Source organism: Babylonia areolata, chromosome 19 (assembly GCF_041734735.1).
Source record: "Babylonia areolata isolate BAREFJ2019XMU chromosome 19, ASM4173473v1, whole genome shotgun sequence".
In the NCBI taxonomy this organism is placed as follows: Eukaryota; Metazoa; Mollusca; class Gastropoda; order Neogastropoda; family Buccinidae; genus Babylonia; species Babylonia areolata.
Window position 1 is genome coordinate 37,219,722 of NC_134894.1, and position 7,500 is coordinate 37,227,221.

At 43.3% G+C, this 7,500-nt stretch overlaps 1 protein-coding gene across 2 annotated transcripts in view; it reads left to right on the plus strand.

The window, feature by feature from the left end:
- The window catches only part of LOC143293668 (uncharacterized), a 191,932-nt gene that overhangs the window by 112,670 nt on the left and 71,762 nt on the right, over positions 1 to 7,500 (plus strand). For both annotated transcript variants that reach the window (XM_076604803.1, XM_076604804.1), the window contains exon 2: positions 1,520 to 1,862. The gene's annotated coding sequence lies outside the window, so the exon portion shown is untranslated. The remainder of the gene's footprint in view (positions 1 to 1,519; positions 1,863 to 7,500) is intronic.

The window sequence follows — 7,500 nt, forward strand, 5'->3', positions numbered from 1 at the left end:
AACTGCCGTGCATGACGCTGATAACAACGTCATTGGATCTTTGACGTCGTTGTGATGGATTTCAATCCGATGATCGTCCGAAGCCAAAGACCCAAATAAGAGAGAGACAGACAGACAGAGAGAGACAGGCAGACAGACAGAGGCAGAGACAGAGACAGAGACAGACAGATAGATATAGACAAGGCGGAGACAGAAACAGAGGCACACTGAGATTCACTGAGAGACACAGAGTGTGTGTGTAGGAGAGAGAGAGAGAGAGAGAGAGAGAGAGAGAAGGATGGGGTGGAGAGAGAGAAAAAGAGAGAGAGAGATGGGGTGGAGAGAGAAAGAGAGAGAAAGAAAGACATATTGTGTTGAGAGAGAAAGAGAGAGAGAAGAAGGGACAGAGAGAGTGACAGAGAGAGAGAGGGGGGGAGGCTGGGGGGGGGGGGAGAAAAACAAGACAAGACAGAAAGACGGACAAATAGACAGACAGACATCAAGGAAAAACGTTCAGCATTTAATGTGAAGTAAACAGAGAGATAGGAAGAGTGAGGGGAGAAAGAGAGAGAGATGGTGGGGGGATGTGTGTGTGTGTGTGTGTGTGTGTGTGTGTGTGTGTGTGTTTGAGTGTACCTCCATCTCTCTCTCTATATATAGATAGATAGATAGATATAGATAGATAGATAGACAGATAGATAGATAGATATGCAGGTACACATGGATAAATGAATGCTAAGGTGTGTGTGCGTGTGAGAGACAGACAGACAGGCAGACAGACAGACAAGCATACAGACAGACACACGGGAGAAGGAGTGTGGATTACGTGCGCGTAATAGACCTGCTGGAATAAGCAGTCAAAATGTCTGTAGTTTGGAAAGGTCTCTTCTTTCATTAAGACTGATGGGTCTATAGTTTCGATCCAGATGCTCTCTGCCTGGTCCTCAAAGCGATAGACTGTTTTCATTACGTGTTATCGGGTCAGAAACTGGTCATCAATCGAATTGACACGCGCTCGCACGCGCGTGTGTGCGTGCGCGTGTGTGTGTGTGTGTGTGTTGAGGGTCGCGGGATTGTTGGGGGTGGTGGTGGTGAAGGGGCCCTCGATGGGATTGGTGGGGAGGTGAGAAGGAAGTGTATGTGTATTTGCATGCGAGTAATTGTGCGTGTGTAGGCATTTGTGTGGTGTGTGTGTGTGTGTGTGTGTGTGTCGAAGGGGCGGGGAGGGGAGGTGAGGGGGAAGTGTATGTGTATTTGCATGCGAGTGATTGTGCGCGTGTAGGCATTTGTGTGTGTGTGTGTGTGTGTGTGTGTGTGTGTGTGTTCAGACCAAGTCATATGTTTGCCCAAATCCGCAATGAACCTTGTTCACAATACACTTTGTTCAGTATGTGTGTGTGTGTGTGTGTGTGTGTGTGTGTGTGTGTGGTAAACCAAAAGCTTTTGCGATGTATACAATGCTTTTAAATAAAAACAAGTAGTGACAAGTTATCATAATACCACAATAAATGTTTTCTTTTTCTCTCTTGACTTCCTTCAGCGCAGGACCTGACCAGAGACCACAGAGCTCAGGATCCTTGGACGAGCAGAACCGGTGGATAGAACACAGGACCTGCTCACACAAACAGAAGCCCTCGGAGACTCTGGACCAGAACGTATTGGATCCGGGATGCACAGAAGGCTTCTCGACCTCCTTCATAGAAGTGACCCAGAGCGGCACACGCGGGGCTCAGGGAGAAGCATGTACAGACCCTAAGGGACAAACACCTCGGCGGACTGGACTCACAGATCAAGGACTCGGAACGCGGGACGCACTGGACTAGGGACGGACACAGTGTACCTGGGATACATAGACATCTTCCAGCCTCGTCGCTTTTCCAGAGGTAAGAGATTTAGTTACAAGGAGAAGGTGTGTGTGTGGGGGGGGAAGGGGGGGGGGGGGGGGGGGGGGGGGAGGGGGTGATGCAGTGTTTATTGATATTCAGCCACACGCACATTGGTGGTTGTTGCGGACATTTAGTTACAATAGGCATGTTTGTTCACATTTGATCGATATCAGTTTTAGGGCATGACTGATGCGTAACCGAAGAGTGTACACACACACACACACACACACACACACACACACACACACACATATATATATATAAGGCATTTTTCTCGCCTCGAACAATAAAAGGAAAAATGATCTCTCTCTCTAACACACACACACACACACACACACACACACACACATATATATATATATATATATATATATATATATATATATATGTGTGTGTGTGTGTGTGTGTGTGTGTGTGTGTGTGTGTGTGTGTTAGAGAGAGATATCATTTTTCCTTTTATTGTTCGTGGCGAGAAAAATGCCTTCTGGGAAACGAAGTGCTTGAACATGAAAGTTGAGTTACTGCACTTGTTGAGAGAACATGTAGGAATGAAATGGACAGGAATTCAATGAGCTTGCTGTGGAGAGAAGGGTTTAGGGTTGGGGGTTCGGGATATTGCCGGGAAAACGAGGGACATTGTGGGAATAATTATTGTCGTTTCCTCAAAGCAGAGCTTTCCAAATGTGAGCCTGATGGTGTTGTTTTTTTGTTTTTTTCTTTTTTCCTCGTACATGTTTTTCCTGCCGCCATGTCTGCCTGACTGAACAACACTGTACAGAGATACACCGCCAAAATGCTAGGTCACTGTGAGGTCACGCACCAGAGAAGATCCTGCACTGCTGCTGACTAGAGCCTGCAGTGACACGACAGGCAGCAAACGGTCGTGACTGCTGTCACGGGTTAACGGAATTTTGTCGCCTCTTGTGTGTTTAGCTTCATAATGAATGTGTATCTTGTGATCTGATACAACATGGGGTTTTGGAATGAACGCAGGGCGCACAGCAGTCACTAACCCCCCACCCCCCACCCCTTAACCCTGTTGACAATGGCAACAACTGCATCGTTGCTGAGCCGTGTTGAAATGTTTTGTGTTTGTTTTGTTTTGTCTTGCCTTTTTTTTTTTTTTTTTTTTTGGTTTTTGGTTAACATAGATTTCAAAATTCAGTTATTCCCCCGAATTGCATGAAATTGTCGGCCACACAAATATGTTGATGACGAAAGATGATCCAGGTTCAAGCAGCATTTCTCTTGAAATGGATGCCTGCGCTCGGTACTATCATGCCTCAAGTAACAGCCCTCAAGAATCTACCACGAGCACTGTCGGCACAAACGCAGAACATTCATCACCACAGACACAGAAATGATGGAGAAAAGAAATCAAAATAATGTGACTATTACTTACATATGTAAGCCTTTCATTCTTCCTGGGGGATATACTGAACGTCGTCAACAAGAGACCTCTAACAGTCCCTTACCCTGTGCCTTAGCTTCGGTAGGTCTTCAGGTTAGGCCCATATATACGTGGAGCGATGGCCTAGAGGTAACGCGTCCGCATAGGAAGCGAGAGAGAATCTGAGCGCGCTGGTTCGAATCATGGCTCAGCCGCCGATATTTTCTCCCCCTCCACTAGACCTTGAGTGGTGGTCTGGACGCTAGTCATTCGGATGAAACGATAAACCGAGGTCCCGTGTGCAGCATGCACTTAGCGCACGTAAAAGAACCCACGGCAACAAAAAGGTTGTTCCTGGCAAAATTCTGTAGAAAAATCCACTTCGATACGAAAAACAAATAAAACTGCACGCAGGAAAAAATACAAAAAAATGGGGAGAGCAGCCCGAATTTCACACAGAGAAATCTGTTGTGATGAAAAGAAATACAGATACAGATATTTTGTGTCTGCCTGGGGCCGTATTTAAGAGACCATCGTGCCTGCAGGTGAAGGTGTACCTGCGGGTAAATCTATATGAGGCAAGGCAAGCTGCCTCAGAGTAAGCAGTATCCAGTTTTCAGGAACGCTCGAGTCTACCCGCGGATCTTCAAACCAAAAGGCAACTTTGTCCTTGCTATAACTGCCAAGAGTGACTGCCCACGAAGCAGAGTAAACATGGCGGATCCTTTTGTCGCATTGTTTTTTGTTGAGGAAAAACAGGCGTGCTTTGCGGATAGCCTGTGTCTTGCTCTCAGACAATTGTCTGAACTGTGGTGCAGTGAGAAGTAAAAGAACATGCGCTGAAGAGGAATAGCCGGGATTTTTAATTATGAACGATGGGTTAGCTGCCTGAGTGAAGCGTACGGAAGATAACTTTCGCGGTAAATTCTACCTGCGGGGCCCTACCATGTCAAAGGTAACTTGCCTTAAGGCAAAATGAATTTGTCTTGAACACGGTCCTTGGAAGCCTCTTCGCCAGATGTTTCTTGGTGGGCCTCTCTTTCTCTTCCCTTGGGAAGAGACAGGAAGAGATGGAAGGGCTGCAACGCTTAACATTCTATAACGATCGACAAGGATGTAGATGATGGAGACTGTTAATGTGGTCATATACAGTTTGGTTCGCGCAGATACGGAAGGCTTGTAACTCTCCCCTTCCTTTCAAATGCCATTCTCTCAAGCCTTAGAGATGTGCCATCATGCAGTTCTGGTTAAAACACAGAAACCAAAATGCATCTGTGAAACGTATAACATTCGAACTTGTGGTTCCATTCTTAATATTAATATTTGAGGCGACAGTACACTCAAATTTGTGAAGAAAAAGAATATAGATATGTATTCTTTTTTAAAGATCAATCTCACAGTGATGATTTCAGTGACATTGCTGTTGTCAGCACACACACACACACACACACACACACACACACACACACACACACACACACACACACACACACACACACACACACACACACACACACACACACACACACATATATATATATATATATAGAGAGAGAGAGAGAGAGAGAGAGAGAGATTGGTGTGTGTGTCTGTGAGTGTGTTTGACTTAATCCAGTGCTTATGTGGTACTTCAGCCACAAGGGTTCTCGACCTCCTTGAAGCACTGCTCTTCTCTGGGTGTGTGATGTATGCCAGTCTGGTAGGATGAAGCTGGCGATACGGCACCGACAACACTCTCAATTTTTTTTTAAGAAGAGTGAGTGGGGAGTGTCTGTTCCTCTGTGTGTGTGTGTGTGTGTGTGTGTGTGTGTGTGTGTGTGTGTGTGTGTGTGTGTGTGTGTGTGTGAGTGTTTTGAGTGTTTAATTAAGTCTGGAAGGAAATTATAAACGCCACTAACAACATGTCTGTGTGTGTGAGTGCTTATGTGTGTGTGCATACTTCTTTTTTTTTCCTTCCTTTTTTTGTTTGTTTGTTTGTTTTATCTAGTTAAGTTGGAGGAATTGGGATGGACTGGATGAGGGTAAGAGGAGAGAAGATAGGAGATATATTTCGAGTGTGTGGTGATGGCGGTTTCTTCTTCTTCTTCTTCTTCTGCGTTCACTCGTATGCACACGAGTGGGCTTTTACGTGTATGACCGTTTTTACCCCCGCCATGTAGGCAGCCATACTCCGTTTTCGGGGTGTGCATGCTGGGTATGTTCTTGTTTCCATAACCCACCGAACGCTGACATGGATTACAGGATCTTTAACGTGCGTATTTGATCTTCTGCTTGCATATACACACAAAGGGGGTTCAGGCACTAGCAGGTCTGCACATATGTTGACCTGGGAGATCGTAAAAATCTCCACCCTTTACCCACCAGGTGCCGTCACCGTGATTCGAACCCGGGACCCTCAGATTGACAGTCCAACGCTTTAACCACTCGGCTATTGCGCCCGTCGATGGCGGTTTCGATTTCCCCCCGCCTCTCTCTCTCTCTCTCTCTCTCTCTCTTGTTCATTGTATCCTCTGTTACATGGCTTTCGCGAAAGATTTATTCCAAAGAAATATTATGAACGTCCATGTTTGTTAAAATTTTGTTTGTTGAAGGCATCATCTGATAATGGTGTCATACATTATCTCGCATTCTGTTTATTTAGATAGAGTTAAGAGAAACGGTATTATCATGATTTCTTTAATTAATTATGAAAATGGTGAATGCTCTCTGATAGTTATGATGATGCATGCATATTGTGTTATTGCCCTTCATTCATATGGGCCATGACCTTAAGTGAATAAATCATTTCTGTTTCAGTCTCTGTCTGTCTGTCTGTCTGTCTGTCTGTCTCTCTCTCTAGGACAGATTGGAAGAATGGGCCATGCCTAAAATCTTAATCCTTGAATAAAAATCGTTTTGAGTTCTCTCTTTGCATTTTCTTTATCTCTCCCTATTTTCTTCTTCTTCTTCTTCTTCTTCTTCTTCTTCTTCTTCTTCTTCTTCTTCTTCTTCTTCTTCTTCTTCTTCTTCCTCCTCCTCCTCCTCCTCCTCCTTCTCTTCCTTCTCCCCCATGCTTCCTCCATGTTGTATTCTGCAGCAGTGTATGGACTTTGCATTTTATGGAAAGGCTTTACATTTATTTCACTCAGTACATCTTCACAATCTAGAAGAAGCGTATATTTGTTTATTTATTCTTCTTTTTCTTTCATTTTCTTTTTTTTTTTTAAATATAAACTTTTTACTTCTTATTTCAACTTTTTGTTTATGAGATCTGAATTTTCTGGCACATGAATATTGTGGGACACCTTTTTCTTCGGAGGAGCTGAGGGTGTTTTTTTTTTTGTTTGTTTTGTTTTTTGTTGTTTTTTTTCTGCTCCCCTATTTTTCTTTCTGTTCTGTTTTCTTAACCGTTCGAATTTCTTTTTTTTCCCCGTGACCTAACTTTTCAGACACAGAAAAGTTGCGGAACACTTTTTGGGTTTTTGTTGTTGTTGTTGTTTCTTTCTTTCTTTCCTTTTCGTATAGTTTTGGTTGTTGCTCTCTACTCTCCTATCATTGATTTCGACCCTTTCACCGCCAGTCAGTTTAGAGTGCAAAATTCCCTTGTACTATGACCACAGAAAATATGGTGTCTAAGAATAGCCGGGGATTCCCCATGTGATGTGTAGAAGACTATGACCTATTCTACCACCGAAAATAAAGGCCAATAGGTTGATAGATGCCAGACCCATGATCTGGTCACCCTTCGGTGACATGGGTCCTCTACGTAGCTGCTGCATAAATACGAGTTTGGCAGAGAGAGGGTTAAAAGGAATACGGTAAGGCATATGGATCATGACTATTCTGATTTTAAATGAATTTCTTCTATCAGGATTTTGACTGTTCTTATTTTAAATGAACTTCTTCTGTCAGGATTTTTTTTTTTTTTTTTTTTTGGTTGTTGTTGTTGTTGTTGTCAACTGGGAGAGTGGATCAGAACGTATGTTATTTATTAGGCATCGAATCATAACAAAAACCATAATTCGTGCATTTGTTCAACATATGTCTTTTTTTCTTTTTCTTTTTTTTTTTTTTCTTTTCTTTCTTTCTTTTCAGTTTGGTTTGTGATTTTTTTGTAGTGTTGCTGTGTTTTTGTTTTTTGGTTTTGGTTTAAGTTTCTTTTTGTGTGTGGTTTTACTGTTTTGTTTTGTTGTTTTTTGTTTGTTTGTTTGTTTTCTGTTGTTTTGTTGTTGTTTTTTGTTGTTGTTGTTTTGTTTGGTTTGGTTT